We start from the raw sequence: 25,930 nt of genomic DNA on the forward strand, positions 1-25,930 counted from the left end.
AAAGGAGCAGTGAGCTGGACACAGACAACCTAAGGAATTGATGACCCTGGAAGTAGAGAGACAGTAGGCACATGTGACTAATGTGGTTTATCCACTATATCTGATTAAAAAAATTCTGTCGAGTGACCCCGGAAGTATGTCTATGTGATGTGACTATAATGCCACCTGATAATAATATCCGAAAAAGTGTAGCAAACCTTACTTTCTGTGTGGGCATTTTTTCCTTTGGATATGAAGGTAAATGGCTGGGAATGTCATGAGTAGGTCTCTGGCACAAATATGGGCACAAGATGGCAGTGGGTAAAACTTAAGCAGGTGGGTTGTTACTCACACACAGGTGGGAGAAGAAGCAGGACAAGAACTTGTGCTTTTAGCACCATTACTAGCCATTTGCAACCCCCCTTACATGAGTAGAATCTGAACAAAAACAGAATGTATCCATTCTTTGCTCCATCTTGTGTGAACAGATCTTCTGGACAGTCCTCTAGACCTGAAAGATACAAATAGAGAGAGTGTACAAGAAACAACACATAAATAGAATAGTGAAGTTTGTGATAAGTCTTCATCAGAGTAGACTTGAAATATCTGGAGCAGTTCTTGGAAGTATCAAGTCTCCTCTTCAAAAGTGACAGGACTTGCATAATCTCCTGGTGGCAAAAGTGGAATAGTCTCTCTAATTGACTCAAGGAACCTTTTAACAAGTTAATCCATATGAAGTTCTACTTGTGATATGTGAATATATATGTGAATATATTCATTCCAAGTGCATTGACTAAGCTGTCAGTGGCATTAGCTTGGATCTCAGTATCAAAGAATTCCTGTAGTGTCCAACCAAGGCTATTAAAAGGGCTTTTCTAATATAGCTTTGACTTTCCTTTATGATAGTTTTATTGAAGAGCACATCATCCAAGGCTCAAAGTTTCCACTTATGGTAGGTTCTGATAATTACCTAAAACTGCCCAGAAATGTAAATCTTTTGGGCAGTGTGCCAACCATTGTGCTGCTAATGTACCTTGTGTACTCATGGGATGTCCCCACTCAGCACAATATTGGCATTGTTGTCATGTGGTGAGATATAGTCACCAAAATGGCTTATGTGAGATTCAGAGATACATTTCTGAGAGAATCTGGCTTGCTGTGGATGTGGCAGTAGTAGTTTGGATCCTTATGTCTTTCATCCCCATCATCATTCTAAAATGATCTGCTTATAGTCCCATTCACCAATTTCTTTAACTCCCTCTTGAAGGAGATGGTAGGGCTATTCCTCAATGGAACATAGGTATCTCTGTCACCAAGAACCATATTAATTTCCAAAATATAGTCTTGTTTATCAACTATCACTGCATCCTAAATTTCTTCATCTTCACACCATCAAAATCTTTTAAAACAAAATGCCTAATCACTTTGACAGAAGAAGACATACTTCCCGGAGGGTTAAATAGGGAAACATTTACCGAATTTGAATGCTAGATATCTGTCGTAATTGTCTTTCTATCTTTCACAGGATTAGGGATGAGCCGAACACCCCCCGGTTCGGTTCGCACCAGAACCCGCGAACGGACCGAAAGTTCGCACGAACGTTAGAACCCCATTGACGTCTATGGGACTCGAACGTTCGAAATCAAAAGTGCTCATTTTAAAGGCTAATTTGCATGGTATTGTCCTAAAAAGGGTTTGGGGACCCGGGTCCTACCCCAGGGGACATGTATCAATGCAAAAAAAACTTTTAAAAACGGCCGTTTTTTCGGGAGCAGTGATTTTAATGATGCTTAAAGTAAAAAAAAAAAAAGTGAAATATTCCTTTAAATATCGTACCTGGGGGGTGTCTATAGTATGCCTGTAAAGTGACGCGTGTTTCCCATGTTTAGAACAGTCCCTGCACCAAATGTCATTTTTAAAGGAAAAAATCTCATTTAAAACTGCTTGCGGGTTTAATGTCATGTCGGGTCATGGCAATATGGATGAAAATCAGTGAGACAAACGGCATGGGTACCCCCCAGTCCATTACCAGTCCCTTTGGGTCTTGTATGGATATTAAGGGGAACCCCGCACCCAAATTAAAATAAGGAAAGGTGTGGGGCCACCAGGCCCTATATACTCTGAACAGCAGTATACAGGCGGTGCAAACAAGACAGGGACTGTAGGTTTGTTGTTAAGTAGAATCTGTTTGTAATTTTGAACATTTTTAACGTGTTTAGCTCCAGCCAAAAAATCTTTTCTAAGCTTTTTGGAAAACATAGGGAAGGGTTATCACCCCTGTGACATTTGTTTTGCTGTCTTTCCTCCTCTTCAGAAGATTTCACCTCACTTTTTTGTCCCAATGAAAAATGTTTTTTGAAAATTTGGGTTTTTTTGTGGAACAAGGATTGGAAAGCATCAGTGGAAAGGAGAACTTGTTTTCCCATATTAACTCTTACAGGAGAGAATTTCCCTTCCTAGGGGTAGATTTCATCTCACTTCCTGTTGTCTCCTTCCGTTTGCAAGTAGGAGTCGTTTGTAAGTTAGATGTTTGAAAGTAGGGTCCTGCCCTATATACTCAGCAGAAATTTGGGCCTTAGGTGTTGCTGTGGCCACAACACTGTAAGCCCTCACAGGGCCCTGCTGTGAAATATTAGATCAAGAATTGTAATTACATGCCCCTGTTGAACAGGAGCTGAAAAATTAGGCCTTAGGCACTGGTGCTGGTGCCACAACACTGCAACCCCTCACAGACACTCTAGTTGGAACGCAGGAACGAGCCCTGCTGCAAATTATTGCTTCAAAAATTGTAATTACACGCCCCTGTTAGACAGGGGCAGAAAAATTGGGCCTTAGGCACTGGTGCTGGTGCCACAACACTGCAACCCCTCACAGACACTCTAGTTGGAATGCAGGAACGAGCCCTGCTGCAAAGTATTACATCAAAAATTGTAATTACACGCCCCTGTTAAACAGGGGCTGAAAAATTGTGCCTTAGGCACTGGTGGTGGCGCCCAGAACCAAAAATGTTCTTACAAGCTATCAGCGTGATGATTGAGGAGGAAGAGGATAATTACTCAGGGATAGTCACTCAGCATCAGCATAGGCAGTCTTTGAAGGGATCTGAGATTTCAAAAAAAATTATTCGGTTACATCAGCATCAGGTGCTTGGTAGCTGGTGGTGATCCAAGACTCATTCATTTTTATGAAGGTCAGCCGATCGACCGAGTCGGTGGACAGACGCACCCTGTGATCGGTTACCACGCCTCCAGCAGCACTGAATGTGCGTTCCGAAAGAACGCTGGATGCAGGACAGGCCAGTAGCTCAATTGCATACTGTGCAAGCTCTGGCCAGTGATCCATCCTCAAGACCCAGTAACCCAGAGGATTTTCGGTGGGAAAGGTGTCCAAGTCTGATCTTGCCCCTAGGTATTCCTGCACCATGTAAAACAGACGCTGGCGATGGTTGCTGGAACCGATCATACCTTGGGGCTGCGGACCAAAAAATTGTCTGAACGCATCGGTCAGACGGCCACCTTCTCCACCGCTCCTTCTTTGACTGACCGAAGCCTCAGCAACACGTTGTCCAGAAACAGGAGTTTGTAACCTCCCAGTCTCTGGGAACGCGTTGCACAGACCTTTCTGCAAGGCCTCCCGAAGATGTTTCATCCTCTGCTCCCTCTGCGATGGCAAGATAAGGTCCGCAACCTTACCCTTGTAACGTGGATCAAGGAGGGTTGCCAGCCAGTATTGGTCCTTCTCCTTGATACCACGAATACGAGGATCCTTACGCAGGCTTTGCAGGATCAGGGAGGCCATGCAGCGTAGGTTTGCTGAGGCATTCGGTCCGGAGTCCTCTGGGTCACTAAGAACGACATGGTCCGCAGCCACCTCCTCCCAGCCACGTACAAGTCCATGTGTTTCTTGGGACTGATCCCTTAAAGACTGCTGCTGATGCTGAGTGCCAGGCTCCACCTCCATACTGACACAATCTTCCTCCTCCTCCTCTTCCTCCTCGTCCTCTTCCTGTGTGATCGGCGGGCACGCAGGAACACTGTCTGGATAAAGGGGGCCTTGAGAGCTAAGGAAGTCCTCCTCTTCCTGCCTCTGTTCTGCCTCAAGTGCCCTGTCCATTATTCCACGCAGCGTGTGCTCCAACAGGTGGACAAGGGGGACAGTGTCACTGATGCATGCACTGTCACTGCTCACCATCCTCGTGGCCTCCTCGAATGGTGACAGGACAGTGCATGCATCCCTGATCATGGCCCACTGGCGTGGGGAAAAAAAACCAAGCTCCCCTGACCCTGTCCTGGTGCCATAGTCGCACAGGTACTCATTGATGGCCCTCTGCTGCGTGTGCAGCCGCTGCAGCATGGCCAACGTTGAGTTCCACCTGGTGGGCATGTCACAGATTAGGCGGTTCTTGGGCAGGTTAAACTCCTTTTGGAGGTCCGTCAGCCGAGCACTGGCATTATATGACCGGCGGAAATGCACACAGACTTTCCTGGCCTGCCTCAGGACATCCTGTAAGCCCGGGTACCTGCCCAAGAACCGCTGCACCACCAAGTTAAGGACGTGAGCCAAACAGGGCACATGGGTCATTTGTCCCTGTCGGAGGGCAGAGAGGAGGTTGGTGCCATTGTCGCAAACCACCATTCCTGCCTTAAGTTGGCGTGGCGTCAACCACCTCTGAACCTGCCCCTGCAGAGCTGACAGAACCTCTGCCCCAGTGTGGCTCCTGTCCCCCAAGCACACCAGCTCAAGCACCGCATGGCATCTTTTGGCCTGCGTACTTGCGTAGCCCCTTGAACGCCTACGGAGCACCGCTGGTTCCGAGGAAGAGGCCATGGAGGAAGAAGAAGAGGAGGGGGTGGAGGAGAGAGGTGTGTCACAATCAGCATTTTGGAGGCGTGGTGGCGGAACAACCTCCAACACTACTGCACCTTGTCCTGCATCCTTCCCAGCTGCCAGCAGAGTCACCCAATGCGCCGTGAAACTTAGGTAACGTCCCTGTCCATGCCTGCTGGACCATGAGTCAGCGGTAATATGCACCTTACCGCTGACCGCCCTGTCCAGCGAGGCATGGACATTGCCTTCCACATGCCGGTAGAGAGCCGGAATCGCCTTCCGTGAGAAAAAGTGGCGTTTGGGTACCTGCCACTGAGGAACCGCACATTCCACAAACTCACGGAAGGGGGCAGAGTCTACCAACTGAAAAGGCAGCAGTTGAAGTGCTAGCAATTTTGCCAAGCTAGCATTCAACCGCTGGGCATGTGGATGGCTGGGAGCAAACTTCTTTCGGCGGTGCAGCAGCTGGGGCAGGGAAATTTGCCTGGTACAATCTGACGTCGGTGTACCAAAAGCAGATTGCCCACAAGTACTTGGCTGTGACACACCTAATTCTACACCTTCATTCCTCTCACTGCAGGTCTCAGAGAGGACTGAAGGTCTAGTGGGGTTGGAAATCTCAGCTGATGAGGAGCAAGGAGAGATCCTCTTTGTTCTTTGGTGTGGGTCTTTTAGATACGCTTGCCAACGAACTGCATGGCAGGTCAACATATGTCTGGTCAAGCATGTGGTACCCAAGCGGGAGATATTTTGGCCACGCGAGATACGCTTGAGACATATGTTGCAAATAGCAGCGGTGCGATCTGATGCACTCGTCTCAAAAAAGGCCCACACCAAAGAACTTTTTGAATAACGCGCAGAGACTGCAGCGCCCTGCACATGTGGAGCTTTGGGGTGTGATGCAGTCAATGTGCTGCCCTTAGGCTGGCCCCTGGAGGGCATCCTGCCTCGTTGGTGATGTGCTGCCGCCTCCTCCTCCTCCTCCTCCTCCTCCTCTCTCCTATCAGGCACCCACGTTGAGTCAGTGACCTCATCATCCCCTCCCTCCTCATCACTGGAGCAAACCTGGCAGTATGCTGCAGCAGGGGGAGCATGACTGCCAGATTGCTGTCCTTCTTGGGCACCCCCTCTGTCCGCGCTCATGTTACTGCCTTCATCGAGCTCAGTATCGTCATCAGAGCCTTCCAAACGCTGGGCATCCTCCTGGAGCATGTACCCAACACTGTGGTCAAACAGTTCGAGGGAATCCTCATGAGGACATGGTGGAGCTAGGGAAGGAGTCACTGATGACATTGAGCTGAGGGAAGAGGCCGCTGCTTTGCCAGACAAAGCACCCTGGGCATGGGTGAGAGAGGATGAGGAGGATGAGGACGGCTTGGTCATCCACTCGACCAAGTCTTCCGCATGTTGCGGCTCAACATGGCCAGCTGCCGAAAAAAAGGCCAAGCGTGTCCCATGGCCACGTGCTGATGAGGATGCACCGTCTCCACGACCAGCACTAGACACAGAGCCTGCTTGCCCTCTCTTATTGGCTTGTGACTGTCTGCCTCTCCTTCTTGGCCTTCCAGACATACTAATGGCCTGTAGCTGCACTAAGCTGGGATAGAACACCTGTAATTTTCTTCAAGTAGCTTTATATACTGTAACCAGACAAGCCTGCCTGTCAGTAGGAAGATAACAGGAACGGATCTAGCTGAACACTGTGAGCAGGACGCACTGTACTAAATGTAAATAGTCTAGCTGCCTGACCGTGGTACTAATAGGATCAAATAGAACACCTGTAATTTTCTTCAGGTAGCTTTATATACTGTAACCAGACAAGCCTGCCTGTCAGTAGGAAGATAACAGGAACGGATCTAGCTGTACACTGTGAGCAGGACGCACTGTACTAAATGTAAATAGTCTAGCTGCCTGACCGTGGTACTAATAGGATCAAATAGAACACCTGTAATTTTCTTCAGGTAGCTTTATATACTGTAACCAGACAAGCCTGCCTGTCAGTAGGAAGATAACAGGAACGGATCTAGCTGAACACTGTGAGCAGGACACACTGTACTAAATGTAAATAGTCTAGCTGCCTGACCGTGGTACTAATAGGATCAAATAGAACACCTGTAATTTTCTTCAGGTAGCTTTATATACTGTAACCAGACAAGCCTGCCGGTCAGTAGGAATTTAACAGGAACGGATCTAGCTGAACACTGTGAGCAGGACGCACTGCACTAAATGTAAATAGCAGGAACGGATCTAGCTGAACACTGTGAGCAGGACGCACTGCACTAAATGTAAATAGTCTAGAAGATAACAGGAACGGATCTAGCTGAACACTGTGAGCAGGACGCACTGCATTAAATGTAAATAGTCTAGATAGAAGATAACAGGAACGGATCTAGCTAAACTGAATACAGTGTATATATATATATGCAACACCTGGGATGCATATATATACACAATACACTGTAAGTGCAGCTAACTGACTGACTGTTCTGCCTAATCTATCTAACTCAAATCAAATGACACTGTCTCTCTCTCTCTCTATCTCTCAGCACACCGGAACACACACTACACAGGGCCGCCGTGCAGGCGGCCTTATATAGTGTGGGGTGTGTACTAAATGCCCTGAGCCGTAATTGGCCAAAGCCACCCTGGCTTTGGCCAATTACAGCTCTCTCTACTGACAGCGCTGTGATTGGCCAAGCATGCGGGTCATAGTGCATGCTTGGCCAATCATCAGCCAGCAATGCACTGCGATGCCGCAGTGAATTATGGGCCGTGACGCGCCACACGAATTTAGCGCGAACGGCCCATAACGTTCGCAATTCGGCGAACGATCGAACAGCCGATGTTCGAGTCGAACATGGGTTCGACTCGAACACGAAGCTCATCCCTACACAGGATCATGTGAACATCCATTAATGTTTGTGTGTGGATTTGTGGAGTCATTAACACTTGTGAAATTTATATGTTAAATGCAAAGTTTATTTTAGTGGCACAGCATAATGGTTGGATGAATTGGAATGCAAAATCAAGTTGAAGTAAGTTGATAAAACTTAGAATGTGGTCAAGTGCATCTTAGAGGGAGGTCAACTGCAGGTCAAGTGCACCTGTGAATCAACTTTGAATGATCTCAGCAGCATATGAAATTGATGTGAAACGCAATCAACATGCACCTAAAAGTAAACTGCATATACACATTGCCACAAGGTCTTAAAGCTGGTCTCCCAAATAATATGCTTACACTGCATTTTGCAGAATGCATGACCAGTGCATGATACATATATATGGCTGCGAAAATGTGAACAATATGTTGAAGAAACTGTCAATATTTCACCTCTGAATAGCAAGCACACAACTCACCTTTCTATCAACCATCTAAAAGTAAAATATTAGTTTTGCTCGGTTCTGATCTTTAAAACAGTAAAGCGCTCAATGAAGGACGCTTACATTTGCTATGATAGATGAGGGCTTTTAATTTTTTTCAATTGCACACCCTGACTGTAAGTAAAGTACAAGATATTAGATACTACGCATAGTGCTTGTCTTCATCTGTCAGATGTAACCACCTATAGATGTATGTAGAAGCACATACATTATACATTATAATGTTGCCCTTATTTAAAGCAGTAGTAAACCGTAAATAGAAAAAAAAAAAAATGTTCTCCTTGCAAATAAATGCTATACTAGCACATTATGAAAGACTAAGGCTGTCACCGCTGATAGGGCTTCCATCTTTATCCAATCTTCCTTCCGGGTTCACGGACAACCTTTGGCTAAACCACGATGAAGTCACCCACGAAATGTCTATCTGTATGGACAGCAAGTTGTCCATTGACAGTGCAGTGCGCATGCCCTGGTGACATCACTGTGGCTGCTAAAGTAAAATCTCCTAAACAGTGCACATTTAGGAGATATTTACTGTACCTACAGGTAAGCCTTATTATAGGTATAAATTAATAACAGGGCTTTACTACCACTTTAAAATGAAGGGATGAAACAGAGGTTTCTGCTGTGCCATAGGCTGCTAATAACACTTCATGTCTTGTACAGCAAATTGTCATTTTCAGGCAGGTAGAAGTTTACAACTCTGACAATCAATAAATAATTATTATTAGTGTAGGTTTAAATCATGCTACATTAATCAACAACCCAAGATGGATGTATTTACAATGTGCTGTATCACATCTGATTTAGGATCAGATTCTGCTTGAGCTTTCATTTCTGTACCTACATAAAGCAGTACGGATACTATTTCTACAGAGGCAGATGAATATACATTATTTGAAATTTGGTCTATTATGATGATTTCATCTCGAAGCAATGATCATTATCTCTTTGGGTGAGAGCAGACCTCAAATCACAGGGCCAAAGACTCAGAATTTTTCTCATTCATATAGCTTATGCTCTTCTTTCTCAAAATGTTAACTTAGGCCAGGTTCACACTGGTACGATATACGCTCCAACTTTGGGAGCACATGTCGTATGACGTGTGTAAATCAATGATTTCCTATGTGAGCCGTCTTAACTGGTCGGATACAAGTCGGTCTGACTTTGAAAGAGGTTCCTGCACTACTTTGGTCCGACTTTGGTCCTACTTCAGCCCATTGAATATCATTGAAGTTGGATGAAAGTCGGATCTCTGTCCTAACCATCTGACTTGTGACATACAACATGGTGATTACAGCAGCAGTAAAAGGAAATTTTGTCACACTGGGATTGTTTTGATTGGTCAAACATGAACTAGTGTTTACCCAGCCTAAGGGCTGTAAGTACACCATTACATCACACATGAAAGTTTTCTACTATCTATGACCAGCTTTATCACATTACTGATACTTACTTTATAGTCAGGGAGGGTTCTGAGTTTTCAGGACTGGATTTAAATTACTAGAGCTGGACTGAAATACTGAGAGATGACTGTAGATTTACTAATGATGGAGAATATCAATGATTATACAGGGAAAATTGTCCCTGTAAGCTTAGGCCTCCTATTTCCAATGGTAAATCTGTTCTTATGCATATAACTTTATACAATGCCACATGCAAGCAGGCTGCTTAGCAGCTTCATAGAGAGTTATGGTTTTGATTCTTATTAAAAACTGATAAACCTTGATAACACATTTTATATTTGTAGAGACAATTAAAGTGAAATAATGCATATGATAATTATAGTTTAATTAGAGTAGTAAGGGCTTTTATTGTATCAATTGGTCCTTAATTATTGGCATTTTCATGTTCATATGAGAATCAAAAAGAGCAGGAAATAAAATCAGATGAAAAGTGAGACACAATTATTTCTGATTTTTTTTTTTTTTTAACAGGCCAAAATTTCAAGGTGGAGTGAATTCTCACATACCCAGTTTCACCCAGCACATACAATTGATCTGGAATAGGGCTAAACAACCTTTATAAATTGTGGACTAACTTCCTCCAATAGAGAAAAAACTGAAAATTGTACCATACTTACCGTAATTTTCTTTTCCTGGTGCCTTTCCATGGCAGCATACCTATGGCAAACTCCACCTTGGCTCCTCCCTCAGGAACAGTGAATATTATAAAAGAATAGAATTAGAGCACCCCCAGAATTCTCCGTAATATAGAATACCAAGGGTGGGTTTATATGCTGCCATGGATAGGCACCAGGAAAAGAAAATTACGGTAAGTATGGTAAAATTTTCTGTTTTCCTGGTGCCTCCATAGCAGCATACCTATGACAAACAGCTAGCTGAAAATGGGTGTGCTGATGCCTAGAAAGGAATTTTTATTTTGAACAAAAGGTTACTCTTTTGAATAGGTAAATGCTGACTTGATGGCTTGCCTGCCGAATTCTACTGAAGAGAGAGCCCCCGGGTCTACTCTGTAGTGCTTCAAAAACGTATGTTGAGAAGACCAGGTTGCTGCCCTGCATATGGTTTCTATCGACACATTTGCTCTCGCCACCCAAGAGGCAGGAACAGATCTGGTGGAATGAGCCTTGACCGCCGAGGAGGGTTCGAGGCCCCTTGCCCTGTACGCCTTTTGAATTAACGTCACTATCCAGGAGGCTATTGTTGTAGAAGTTGCCTCATTACCCTTAATTTTGCCCCAGGGTATAACGAACAGTCTGGAAGATTTTCTGAAGGGAGCTGTGGCCTGAAGATAACATGTTAATATTAGTGCGATATCCAAGTTATGAAGGGTTCCGGATTCTGGATCTGAGAATGATGGTAGAGCCCAAGGTTCTGAAATACTAGTGGTGGAGGCTGTCTTGGGGATGAACCCACGGACTGTCCTAAGCTCTACCCTGTCCTGAAAATACTTGATATGATCATGGTCTGCACCCAAGGCCTGTAGCTCTGATACTCTTCTACCTGACGCCACAGCGATTAGAAATGATAAATTCAAGGTTAAATTCTACAGAGATGTTGATTCGTTTGGTTGGTTGGTTGGTTAAGGAATCCAGGACGACTGAGAGGTCCCATGTGGGGAAGTTCTGTACTTTAGGTGGATGTATTTTCTTGATGGCCTTGAAAAACTGAATTATCATAGAATCCTCAGCCCATCTTCTGTTGGTGGCCGCCAAGATGGCTGCTACTTGCTCCTTGAGAGTGTTTAATCCTAGACCTAGGTCTAGGACTGTCCGCAGGAAATCGAGTATCTGAAAGGTAAGGTTGGATCAAAGTTTCTACCAACTGCAAAAGATTTAAACTTATTTCACACTCTATCATACAAGCCGTTTGTCGATGGTTTTCTGGTCTTGGGCAGGGTTGAGGTGACGCTAGATGAGCATCCTCATCTAGTCTGGAGCCTCTCCTTTTTAGCATCCAAATGTGAAGGTTTAAACTGAGTGGGTCTGGGTGGACGCGAGGACCCTGTGAAAGAAGGTGAGGTAGCCATGGTATCATGATCGGAGGTTGGGTACTCAGGGACATTACAGTCAGGAACCAAGGACGCCTCAGCCAGTATGCAAGGACTGCTATTCCTGTTGTGTCCTCTATTGTAAGCCTCGCAAGGAACCTGGAGATAAGCAGCCAGGGAGGGAATGCATAGGCTATACTGCATGCCCATGGACTGGAGAGGGCATCTGCTGTCTCCGCCAGAGATAATAATAAACAAAAAAAACAAGCGCTGAAATGGACACACCGTGGTGTATGCAAATAAGATGAATAGAAATAAGTAAAGATTCGTGAAATTAATAATTGAACGATATGAAATTAAGCTGCTATCAATAACAATAGTGATCAGAATACCATAAGAAGTAAAAATATAAAATATAAATTGATGCGCTCTAATTAACCATTCAATTAAAATGTATCAATAAATACTGTGCTCAGGCTAAATGTGATAAATGTGTGAAAAAATTGTGCAAAGTCACTGAAATATAAATAAATTAGTAAATTAAAAAATGTGCAAATACGCTGAAAAATGTCTTTGTTGGAAATAGCTCCAAAATAAATAAATTAATAAATTAAATTACTGGACGATGTAAGTGTGTGTTAAAAAAACTCATAAATAATACTTAATGCTTTCAAATACAAACACTCCCCGTGGTGAACACTATGTTCTCAGTGACATTGTTATGAAGAAATAAATATATATAGAAAAGATAACAACTTGTTAAATGCCAGTAGGATATATAGGTAATTGAATAAATATAAAGTGCCGATTTGGATGCGATTATACATAGAACAATCAGCGATGGTGGTTTAGTCTTCTATAAACCATCTGGCATTGAGAATCTATTAGCAACACTATTGCAGGTGGAATTATCCAATATTGTAAATAACAAGCACTACAGGAATTTAAATTGCCTCACTATACTGAGGAATGAACTGCTGTTAAGTATATCTCATGGACTAAGCCACCATCGCTGATTGTTCTATGTATAATCGCATCCAAATCGGCACTTTATATTTATTCAATTACCTATATATCCTACTGGCATTTAACAAGTTGTTATCTTTTCTATATATATTTATTTCTACTATCCAATCGAAGGCTTTGGGATGCAGTGACCATTCGTTGGGGTCCCCCAACTTTCGTGGCAAGAGGTCTTCCATGTGCAGATGACCTGGGAGATAAACTGCCCTCAGATCGAACAGATTCCTCTCTGCCCAGAGGATCCTCTCTGCCCAGAGGATGATGGGCTCTACCTCCCTCAGGAGGGAGCTGCTGTGAGTTCCCCCTTGACGATGAATGAATGACTGTGCAGCCTTGTTGTCCACTCTCAGCAATATTGCTTTCCCGATGATCTGTTGGGACAGGGCAATCAGGGCGAGGTACGCTGCCCGGACTTCCAGGACTTTGGACACTACTCCTGCTGAATTGAAGGCGCATCTCCCCTGTACTGCAGTGTGGTTGCAGTGAGCCCCCCCAGCCTACTGCGTTGGCATCGGTGGTAAGCATGATCCAAGAGATGTGACCCAAAGGGCATGGTTTTACCAGCATCTCCCTCTTCGTCCACCAATGTAGGCCCCTGTGCATTGGGTTTGTTAAGCTTATATGTTGGGAGATATAGGATTTGTTTCATTGGTTCAGGAATCCCGATTGAAAGTGCCTCAGGTGCCAATGGCCCCAAGGGACCATTGGAATACAGGATGACATCGTTCCCAGTAGGCTCAAGCAATTCGAGTCCGACAGGTAGGACTATAGTCTCACTCACTTCATTTTCTGGGTGATGGCTGACACTTTCTGCAGAGGCAGGGATACTGTACCTTTGGTGGTGTTGAAGTGAGCGCCCAGGTAAATCATTTCATGGGTATTAGGGAGGTGACTTTTTGCTTGATTTACCACCCAGCTGAATTCTGCCAGGGTTGACAGAAGAAGTGTCCTGTGTAGGGATGAGCCGAACACCCCCCTGTTCGGTTCGCACCAGAACTTTCAAACAGGCAAAAAATTTGTTCGAACATGCGAACACCGTTAAAGTCTATGGGACACGAACATGAACAATCAAAAGTGCTTATTTTAATGGCTTACATGCAAGTTATTGTCATAAAAAGTGTTAGGGGACCTGTATCAATGCAAAAAAAAGTTTTAAAAACGGTCATTTTTTTCGGGAGCAGTGATTTTAATAATGCTTAAAGTGAAACAATAAAAGTGTAATATCCCTTTAAATATCATACCTGGGGGGTGTCTATAGTATGCCTGTAAAGGGGCGCATGTTTCCCGTTTTTAGAACAGTCTGACAGCAAAATGACATTTCAAAGGAAAAAAAGTCATTTTAAAACTACTCGTGGCTATTAATGAATTGCCGGTCCGACAATACACATAAAAGTTCATTGATAAAAACGGCATGGGAATTCCCCACAGGGGAACCCCGAACCAAATTTTTTTTTAAAAAATGACGTGGGGGTCCCCCTAAATTCAATTCCAGGCCCTTCAGGTCTGGTATGGATATTCAGGGGAACCTTGGCCAAAATTTTTTTAAAAAATGGTGTGGGGTCCCTCTCAAAATCTATACCAGACCCTTCAGGTCTGGTATGGATTTTAAGGGGAACCCTGCGCCAAAATTAAAAAACAAAAATGGCGTGGGGTCCCTCTAAAAATCCATACCAGACCCTTATCCGAGCACGCAACCTGGCAGGCCGCAGGAAAAGAGGGGGGGACAAAAGAGCGCCCCCCCTCCTGAACCGTACCAGGCCACATGCCCTCAACATTGGGAGGGTGCTTTGGGGTAGCCCCCCAAAACACCTTGTCCTCATGTTGATGAGGACAAGGGCCTCATCCCCACAACCCTTGGCCGGTGGTTGTGGGGGTCTGCGGGCAGGGGGCTTATCGGAATTTGGAAGCCCCCTTTAACAAGGGGACCCCCAGATCCCGGCCCTCCCCCCTGTGTTAAATGGTACCATTTCACAAAAAACTGTCAATAATGTTAAAAATGACAAGAGACAGTTTTTGACAATTCCTTTATTTAAATGCTTCTTCTTTCTTCTATCTTCTATCTTCCTTCATCTTCTTCTTCTGGTTCTTCTGGTTCATCTGGTTCTTCCTCCGGTGTTCTCGTCCGGCATCTTCCTCCGTGGCGTCGGCATCTTCTTCCCTTCTTCTCCTCGGGCCACTCCGCATCTGTGATGGCATGGAGGGAGGCTCCCACTGTGTGACGCTTCTCTCTTCATCTTCTTCTCTTCATCTTCTTGTCTTCATCTTCTTTTCGGGCTGCTCCGCATCCACGATGGCATGGAGGGAGGCTCCCACTGTGTGACGCTTCTCCTCTTCTGACGGTTCTTAAGTAACGGGGGGCGGGGCCACACGGTGAACCCGCCCTCTCTGACGCACGGGGACTTGACGGGACTTCCCTGTGGCATTCCCCGTGACGTCAGAGGGGGGGCCGGGACACCCGTTACGTAACCTGCCCCCTTCTGACGTCACGGGGAATGCCACAGGGAAGTCCCCGTCAAGTCCCCGTGCATCAGAGGGGGGCGGGGTCACCGGGCGTCACACAGCAGGTGACGCTTTGGCTCGTCCAGAGCCTTTATTATATTGTCCTTTGGAACATTTTGACGAATTGCTGCTCCTACATTTTCTGTCCAAACACGCACCACATTGGACACAGATGTTAAAGCTGGTTTACATGCGTTTCCAGACATCTGGTAGGCTTTCTTCAGATCCATATCTATCCTTTTAACCAAAGGATCCTTAAATGAAGCTGAATCATCCATAGGGAGCGTGATGTTCTTCGCTAGGCGCACTACCGCTGCGTCCACAGCTGGTGGACCATCCAGCAGGGCGGAATCTGATTCGGCTAGGGGATACAGCTTTGTTAGCCAATTAACTGGAAATCTTTTTTCTATTTATCCCATTCCTCTTCGATAACACCTCTGATTTCATCCATCAAGGGAAAAACAGCCACTTGACTTTTTAGAAAAGGAAAATAGCTGTTCGATTTTTTTAGAAGGTGCGTCAGCCTCCTCCCAGCCGTTAGCCAGCTTTACTGACTGAACATAAGGCTGCACTAGTGAAAAGCTGAACCCTGAGGTATCTGGATCATCAGAGGACTCATCCGACTGGACATTTCCCTCCGTTTGTCTAGTGGAAGTAACGGGCCCGGTATGCAAGGGTTCCACCGTAGAAGGACCAGGGAGAACCAGGGAGAGAAAGATTTAATTTCCTTCCTGAGGTGACGACAGCATTTGTTGTGTTGGAACCGCGGATATTAATTCCGCCAGAGAGTCCTTCACCACCTTTTTCAGCAAGTTGGTCACTTGTTGGCCCTCCGATTCGCTGTCAGTTGAATATTCCTTGAAGCAGCTTCTGCAGACTAGTTTGCCTGTTAGCGGGGTGGCTTGACACCTTGCGGACCTTAGGCGTGGGGAATGAGAAGATCATTTTCTCTTTGAGGATGACTTTCCCCTGCTTGGGCGGTGCTTAGACCTGGAAGATCTACCCGGGCTGGGGCTTGAGTCCTCACGACGCCCTGAAGTCTAAGTATAAGTGCACTCTCTTTTTTTTGTAACTTACCTTACTGTAGGTCCTTACCTTAAATATGATGGCGGCTAGTGGAAGAAGCAGCTAAAAAAGAAGGAAAATAGAAAAAAACCCTTTTTTTAAAAAAAAAAAAAAAAAAAAGGGAAATGAAAGGTTAAGCCCTTTCCCTTCCACTATACGTATCCTCCTCCTTATATATTTTTATTTTTTATTTTTTTTTTACTTACCTTTCCTGAACTATTTAAGGCTCGCCAGTTCCTTAATGTCTTTCAGGACAATTTTATGGGTCAGATGGTAGACGCACCAACTAGAAATAAAACATTACTGGATCTACTGATTACCAACAATACAGACCTGATCACAGATGTGGAAATACGGGACAATTTAGGTAACAGCGATCACAGGTCAATTAGTTTCAGTATAAATCACACAAATAGGAAACATGAAGGGAACACAAAGACACTGAATTTCAAAAGAGCCAACTTCCCTAAACTACAAACCTTGCTAAAAGGCATAAATTGGGATAAAATATTAGGAACAAAGAATACGGAGAAGAGATGGGTTTGCTTTAAGAGCATATTAAATAAGGGCATTAGCCAATGTATCCCATTGGGTAATACGTTTAAAAGAGTGAAAAAAAATCCTGGATGGCTTAACTCCAATGTAAAAATGCATATAAAAGCAAAGGAGAAGGCCTTCAAAAAATACAAGGTTGAGGGATCATCCTCAGCATTCAGACTTTATAAAGAATGCAATAAGAAATGTAAGGGTGCAATTAGGACGGCTAAGATAGAACATGAAAGACACATAGTGGAGGAGAGCAAAAAAAATCCCAAGAAATTCTTTAAGTATGTAAACAGTAAAAAAGGGAGGACAGACCATATTGGCCCCATAAAGAATGAGGAAGGACATCTGGTTACAAAGGATGGGGAGATGGCGAAGGTATTGAATTTATTCTTCTCCTCAGTCTTCACGAGTGAATCGGGGGGCTTCAGTAACCAAAACTGCAGTGTTTATCCTCATGACACAACACAGGAAGCACCTCCATGGTTAACAGAGGACGGAATTAAAATTAGACTTGAGAAACTTAACATTAATAAATCACCGGGACCAGATGGCTTGCATCCGAGGGTACTTAGGGAACTCAGTCAGGTGATTGCCAGACCGTTGTTCCTAATTTTTACAGACAGTCTATTGACTGGAATGGTACCAGCTGATTGGAGAAAAGCCAATGTAGCACCAATATTTAAAAAGGGCCCAAAAAACATCCCTGGGAATTACAGACCAGTTAGCCTAACATCAATAATATGTAAACTCTTGGAGGGGATGATAAGGGACTATATACAAGATTTTAGTAATAAGAACGATATCATTAGCAGTAATCAGCATGGATTCATGAAGAATCATTCTTGCCAAACCAATCTATTAACCTTCTATGAGGAGGTGAGTTGCCATCTAGATAAAGGAAGGCCCGTAGACGTGGTGTATCTGGATTTTGCAAAAGCATTTGACACAGTTCCCCATAAACGTTTACTGTACAAAATAAGGTCTGTTGGCATGGACCATAGGGTGAGTACATAGATTGAAAACTGGCTACAAGGGCGTGTTCAGAGGGTGGTGATAAATGGGGAGTACTCAGAATGGTCAGGGGTGGGTAGTGGGGTTCCCCAGGGTTCTGTGCTGGGACCAATCCTATTTAATTTGTTTATAAACGACCTGGAGGATGGGATAAACAGTTCAATCTCTGTATTTGCAGACAATACTAAGCTAAGCAGGGCAATAACTTCTCCGCAGGATGTGGAAACCTTGCAAAAAGACCTGAACAAATTTATGGGGTGCGCGACTACATGGCAAATGAGGTTCAATGTAGAAAAATGTAAAATAATGCATTTGGGTGGCAAAAATATGAATGCAATCTATACACTGGGGGGAGAACCTCTGGGGGAATCTAGGATGGAAAAGGACCTGGGGGTCCTAGTAGAGGATAGGCTCAGCAATGGCATGCAATGCCAAGCTGCTGCTAATAAAGCAAACAGAATATTGGCATGCATTAAAAGGGGGATCAACTCCAGAGATAAAACGATAATTCTCCCGCTCTACAAGACTCTGGTCCGGCCGCACCTGGAGTATGCTGTTCAGTTCTGGGCACCAGTCCTCAGGAGGGATGTACTGGAAATGGAGCAAGTACAAAGAAGGGCAACAAAGCTAATAAAGGGTCTGGAGGATCTTAGTTATGAGGAAAGGTTGCGAGCGCTGAACTTATTCTCTCTGGAGAAGAGACGCTTGAGAGGGGATATGATTTCAATTTACAAATACTGTACTGGTGACCCCACAATAGGGATAAAACTTTTTCGCAGAAGAGAGTTTAATAAGACTCGTGGCCACTCATTACAATTAGAAGAAAAGAGGTTTAACCTTAAACTACGTAGAGGGTTCTTTACTGTAAGAGCGGCAAGGATATGGAATTCCCTTCCACAGGTGGTGGTCTCAGCGGGGAGCATTGATAGCTTCAAGAAACTATTAGATAATCACCTGAATGACCGCAACATACAGGGATATGTAATGTAATACTGACACATAATCACACACATAGGTTGGACTTGATGGACTTGTGTCTTTTTTCAACCTCACCTACTATGTAACTATGTAACTTTCACTAATTCCAGGAGCTCTCAGAGTGGAAACCGCTGAGGAGAAGCAGGCCACCCTACTGAGGCTTCCAGACTTACCTATATGGTGGATAGGGGCACCCTATCCAGGGGATATTGGGAGGAAATGGGAGGTTTTTCCCATATCAAAGATGGCCACCGCTGCTTCTGGACGGACCGTGCATGCGCCGACCAGCTGCGCCAGGACCTGCCCAGCTCCAAGCACCAGCGATGCTCACACATGCTCAGAAGGCCACAGAGGACGCCGGGCAGGTGCAGAAAAGACGGCCCGTGGCGCGCGCTGCCCCCTATACGCACTACCCTGAAGAGACAGGCAAGGGACAGAGCAGAACACAATTAAAAAACAGGGAACCGAGGCACCTGCAGAGGGGAAAGACAAAAAAAAAAAAAAAAAATAGGGAAGAGGCAGCTGCTTCCTCCATGCTCCACAAGCTGAAGCCTCATAGGCAGAACAAATGCCTCTGGTTAGGGGACCTCTGCATGTCCCAAAAGACCCTCAGAAGGGACTCCCTTGCTTTTTAGCGCATTTAGCAGCCAGAGCGAGGGACTGCATCAGGGAGAGGCTGAGACCAGACGGAAGCTGCCGACTGCAGAGGTAAGGACACCCGAACATTCACTGACCAATGGTATGAGGAAAAAAAGGAGAATGCTGGAGGTGCTCTAACTCTATTCTTTTATAATATTCACTGATCCTGAGGGAGGAGCCAAGGCGGAACTTGTCATAGGTATGCTGCATAGGTATGTTGCCATGGAGGCATGGAGGCCATGGAGGCACCAGGAAAAAACCTTTCTGGTTCACTAAGGCAATCGGATACTCCCTGGGTAACTAATCTACAGTATTATTACTGATTAATGTACAATGTAAATAGCTAGATATATTTTGTGAACTTAGAAACCCATCTAGCTTTTCTCTGAAACAGTCTATAGAGGCTTGAACTATCTCCTGTAAAGAAACTCAAGCACTTTAGGCAGGAGGATGGGCCAAGTGGCAATTGGAGAATGAAGGAATAGGAATGGCTGATGATGTCTGCCCTCATCTAAAGTGCTTCTTAATCCCACTAAGCATACTGTAAAGCCTTTTTTAAACTGTTCTTCCATAATAGGGGTGACTCCCATTAAAGTAGAACTGAACGCAATTATTATTTTTTTTTATCTTGCTGGGAGGAAGACTCTTCAAAGCGAAGCAAATCCTTTTCTAGTTACTCGGATCGCCAGTGACCACTCAACAAAACAGTCACCAGAACAAATAGTGTGTGGGATTCTCCCTAATGGGGACATTGGTATTAAACCCAAAAGCAAACATTTATTATACTGCAGCTTACCAATTTTTAGATGTGATAGCCGCTGCATTGGTTTTCTTTTTTAGTTTTTTTAGTTTTTCTTTCTTTTATTTTTTTTTTTATTTCTTTTATTTTTTTGTTTTCAGCTAGAAATCTGGCCAGTAAGGCTGTTGTTTTTCAACAGAACAAGCTCTCCTGTAAATGTATTCTGGTGGTTTTTACTTCCTCTTTATTTCCCTGCAAAGGTAAAGCATAATGTACTACTATGAATCGCATAGTAGCCCATTATGTGTCACTTACCTGACACCGAAGCCCACGCTGTTGCCGTTGTCCCCACGAGCAGGGAGCTTCCATCTTCGCCCCTCTTCCTTCTGGGGCCGTGAACTCTGGCTCTGTGACTGGCCGGAGTCGCATGCGCACGGGAGCCGCCAGTCACGGCATGACCCCTATTAGAAACGGCACGATGTTTCCTTTCTAAAGGGCGCATGAGCCGATGACATCGGCGATCGTCTTTTTAGTAAATATCTCCGTGGAGGTTTAAGAGATATTTCAAGCACCTACAGGTAAGCCTTAATATAGGCTTACCTGTAGGTAAAAGTGGTTGTACAGGGTGTACAACCACTTTAAGAGTGTTGAGACAAACCATTTATCACTGACAGGGGTGTTTTCAATGATCAACATTTCTTTATTCATGTAAAACCTTTATCCTAAAAGGAATAAAATATTGCTATAATTGCAGTGCAACATGGAGTTTAGCTTTAGTTTGTTAGGATAGCTAAATCTGCTAGTATATCTAACACCCCCTTTCCCCCCCAGATTAAAAATGCTTCTGTCTGTTGTGCCCCTTTTCTCATTCATTCAGAGTGGGGACACTCTAATGCAGGAAGCGTGTCACTGGCCAGATCACCAGGTAAAAAAATGCCTAAAAAAGAAACGGAATGCACATCTAATGATTGGTAAGCTGCAACATTTTTGGTCATGGGTTTGTAACTGTTTTTTTTGGTTAGTTGGTTAGTGTCTGGTGCTGCCTCTGATAAGAGTAGATCATAGAACCCATAGATTCACATATGGCAATCGAGTGTCATGCCATTCTGAACTGCAGCAATATTGTTCTGATCTCCATGCCAACCTGACCTCTGAACAAATGTTCCCACTGTTCTGGCAATGTTATTCCATTTAGGCCATAATATAATGTTCATGTTAAACCTTAACACACATTTTATGCTTTGTTTTCCTACTAAACCATGTAGCAATTCCTTAAGCTTTGTTAAAGTTTCCTAGTAGCAGAGCATAAAATTCTCATGGCAATGGAAAGTAGAGTGTTTCTGCCAAATGTTTGACCCAAAACAGATCACTTTAAAAAAAATCTACTCTTCCAAAGCAAGCTGATATGAACTGTGACATGAATCCTTTGTTTGCTGGAAAAGCTAATGCCAACCTAGTCTGTGCAGAAGAAGACATTTTTATTGTATCTAAATCTTTTATGTAATCTCTTTATTTGCTTTTATTGCTCCTGTTTAAATACATTTAGCTAAAGATCCCCTACTACAGTTGTACACACAAGTACAAATCTGAATGACATTATTGCCATGGCATGAATTGCATTCTTATAGAGTAAAATTATTTTTCCTAAATCCTAAATAAGGAACATAAGATGAGTATATACTGTACTAGGTATATACTGTACTAGGATTTTTGGTGCTACCTTTAAGAGATCGATACTGGCAGTGACAATTTATATGGATAGCCCAGTATAAACCCAGCTTGCCTCAGTTGTTTCTAGTATCTTAGAAGAACAAATGTTTTCTCTCTGTTTTTAGAGAGGCAACCCCCTTTTACTTTTATCAAGATGTTTTTTCTTTAAGCAAGCAGAAAGCTGCTGATGACGCATGTATGTATGCAAAACGCTTAGGGGCTTCTGGGCGTCACTTCCTGTTCACGGACCTGTACCAAATCGAGGCTTGACTTGGTCTTGAGACACCCTAAAGTGTGAGTTTGCATTTTACCTATTGTCAATACTTTTTAGTCAAGATAAATAAATATTTAATGCATATGTAGCACCCTCTACTTTAGGGTAGGTTCTGTAGTGGCATTTTGGTAGTGTAGGACTTAGCTGCAGGTAAATTTGGCCAGGCATGTGGTTCTTTTCTAGGCCTGGTTGTTTTGATTCAGGAGTGGGAGTGTTAGGATAGCCGGGGGTGTAGCCACCTACGCTTAGGCTCAGCAATGCCTTCTCTGCAAAGATTGTAGATTGTTCTGGAAAGCAGAGGATGGACTGAGACCTGAGTGGCAGGGAGCTCATGTGAGAGTTCTGACCAATCATTGATTTGCTTGGTCAAGAGGAGGTCTCTCATAAGTGGGGGGTCACATGTTCCGGGAGAGAGGTGGTGGAGTCTGAAGTCCGGGAGAGGGAGAGTCCAGGGAGGCCGAGGGCCTGGGGCCCTGGAGGAGGAGAACCTTGAGTATGCGTTCAAGGGAGGTCGAGGGTGGATGCCTGGAGCACAGAGAAGCCAGCATGTAGCTCTGGGGAAGAGCCGGGCATTCCCAAGCGGGGTATGTACCATGCAAGCGAGAAGGAAGTAGGAGTTAAGCGGAGGAAGTGAACTGGTGGATCAACTGTCTGTGACCAAAGAACACAGAGTGTTGATTGTAGAGAACAGGTCAGTGAAACTTAACGAAGCAAGTGCAGGAGTGAGTGAAGTAATGTGCTGTGCGGCTACGGAACACAGTACAAGCAATAACAGACAGTAACTTCCAAAGACTGAAGGGTGTTAGTATGCGGTTCATGAAGAAGGGGGTGCAGGCCTTTGACCTTAGAGAATTAATACTCCAAAGGAATCAGTCAAGCAGAGGAACTATTCAGAGTAGTGCCTTTTGTTTAACTTGGGAGCATTGTACAGGAGAATTCACAAAGAGGATAGTCCGAATAGCCCAGAGAAACCATAGATTCAAGAAGGGATCTACAAAGGTAAAGTTCAGTAACACAAAATGGCTACGGTTATGGATTATACCCTCATAAAGTGGGGTCTGGTGGAGCATCTCATATCTACCCATAGATAACCCAGAACATCCCCACCAATAAAGAGCAAGAAAATTTAACTATTCACTGTTTGGTGTGTTATACTTGGAGATGGGGAGGTTAGAAGCAGGGTGAATGGCAAATTGTTATGAACTATTCAGCAGCAGCCCCCCCAGGGGGTACCGCTACACATACATGTTGCACTATGATGGATTTTTAATTTTTATGGGACATCATTATTGCTATGGAGAAATGAGGAGCACCTAGTGGTAAATTATCTGGAGATAAGCCAGAACAGTGGAGTGGTTATCACAGATGAACTAAAGGCAAATCTCTTTATAGGCTCTGGTGAGTGTTCACTTTAGAAGGTGGTGGAGGCACATGAATTGGTGAAAAGATTCAGCACAAAGCACGCATGAAAGTTTGAGAACACATATGCCAAATGGAAATTAACTTTGGAAATATTATATATTTATGTTAATACTTGGCACACTATTGGCACGTTGCACTTTACAGTGGTTTTGAAAATTTTTTGATGTTTAATGAGCGATAATTTGCACAATGTAATTTGGTAGTTTATTGACACATTTGCACTTTAAAGTAAGGTTGGTATATAAGGTACACATACCGTGAGGTTGAGGTATAGGGTTTATACATCGTAGCAGTGGTAACATATTTTTGGCAAATGTTTGAATCAGTGCAGTTACACCCTTCTTTTAATTATATCTTTTCCTAAACCTATGGTATAGGATAATTTAATTGTGGCAGATCCAACCATAATTTATTAATTACACATACAATTTTCTTTGCGCCGGTGACACAAAAACTTTCACATATCATAAGTATACTTTAGAATTCCTTACTTGCAGTGACACTATAGTGGATCACAAGCATAAAGGGGTGGAGCCGTGAGTCTAGCCAGCTTATGCTCAGCTAACAGTTCCAGGAAGGTTTGCAGAGCACCCCCTAGTCTTGACACAGAACGCCTGGACCACAGTGCCGTGCCAGAGTCACTACCCTATTCAGAAGCCTCTTTAACTCCTATGCATTTTTACTTTGGAGTTAAGCCATCCAGGACTTTTGTTCGCTCTTTTAAATTTATTTCCCAGTGGGATGCACTGGCTAATGCCCTATTTTAATATGCTCTTAAAGCAAACGCATCTCTCCTCCGTGTTCTTTGTTCCTAAAATTTTTATCACAATTTATATCTTCTAGCAAGGATTGTAGTTTAGGGAAGTTGGCTCTTTTGAAATTCAGTGTCTTTGTATTCCCCTTATGTTTCCTATTTGTGTGATTTATACTGAAGCTAATTGACCTGTGATCACTGTTTCCTAAATTGCCTCTTATTTCCACATCCGTGATCAGGTCTGTAATGTTGGTAATCAGTAGGACTAGTAACGCTTTGTTTCTAGTTGGTGCGTCTACCATCTGACCCATGAAATTGTCCTGCAAGACATTTAGGAACTGGCGAGCCTTAGACAAATGCATGGTTCCTTCCGCCCAGTCTATGCCTGGATAATTAAAATCCCCCATTATGATGACACTTCCCATCCTTGCTGCTAATCCAAATTGTGATAGAAGGTCTGTCTCCCCCTCTTCCCTCAGGTTAGGGGGCCTATAGCATACTCCCAGTAATATTTTCCCTTTAGTTTCATCCCTTTGGAATTCTACCCATAAGGATTCTACCTCCTCCCCAGCTCCCTTAGTGATGTCACCTCTCACATACACTTGTACATTATTCTTAATATACAGGTATACCCCTCCCCCTTTTTTACCCTCTCTATCCCTGCAAAAAGGGAATACCCTTGAATGGTTACCAGCCAATCATCAGAGCTGTTAATCCAAGTCTCTGAAATTCCCACAAAACTTACAACAGTATCTCTAGTTCTCCCATTTTGTCGGCCAGGCTCCTGGCATTGGTGAACATGCCACATAGTTTAGACCGGTTGCATACTGTCCTCTTATTGGGTGTTCCGAGATTGCAAATAGGACTTGCTACTATACTTACTTCAGGTTTATGTGCTTTAGTCAACCTACCACTAATGCCCCAATACTACCCTCTGGACCCCCCCCCCCGTCACCTAGTTTAAAAGCCCCTCTAAATTTTCAGCCTCACTCCCAGCAGATCTGTACCATCCTCATTTAGGTGCAGTCCGTCCCTTCTGTAGAACTGGTGACCGACTGAGAAGTTGGCCCAGTCTCCAGGAACCCAAACCCCTCTTTATTATACCAGCTCCTCAGCCACTTGTTTACTTCCCTAATCTCCCTCTGCCTTTCTGATGTGGCTCGAGGTAACGGTAGGATTTCTGAGAATACTACCTCGGATGTCCTTGTCCTCAATTTAGCTCCTAAGTCCTTAAAATCGTTCTTTAGGACACTCATCTGCCTCTGACTCATCCAGCCCCTCTCAGTAATCTGTCCACCAGATCCGCGATGTGCTGAACCCGAGCGCCCAGTAGACAGCATACAGTTCGGTGCTTCAGGTCTTTGTCACAGATTGCCCTCTCTGTCCTTCTAAGAACTGAGTCCCCTACCACCAGAATCTGTCTTTCCTTTCCCTTCGCTTCCCCCCCCCACTCTCACTGGAGGAGTTCTTCCCCTGGCAGCTAGGGGAGTCCCTCAGTTCCAGCAGTGCTGGTCCCTGACTGGTTTCACCAATGTCACTCAATGGAGCATACTTATTGGGATGTTCCAGCCCAGGATCAGCCTCCCTGGCACTTCCCCCTCTACCCTTCCTGACTGTCACCCATCTACAA

Source organism: Aquarana catesbeiana, linkage group LG06 (assembly GCF_042186555.1).
Source record: "Aquarana catesbeiana isolate 2022-GZ linkage group LG06, ASM4218655v1, whole genome shotgun sequence".
NCBI lineage: Eukaryota > Metazoa > Chordata > Amphibia > Anura > Ranidae > Aquarana > Aquarana catesbeiana.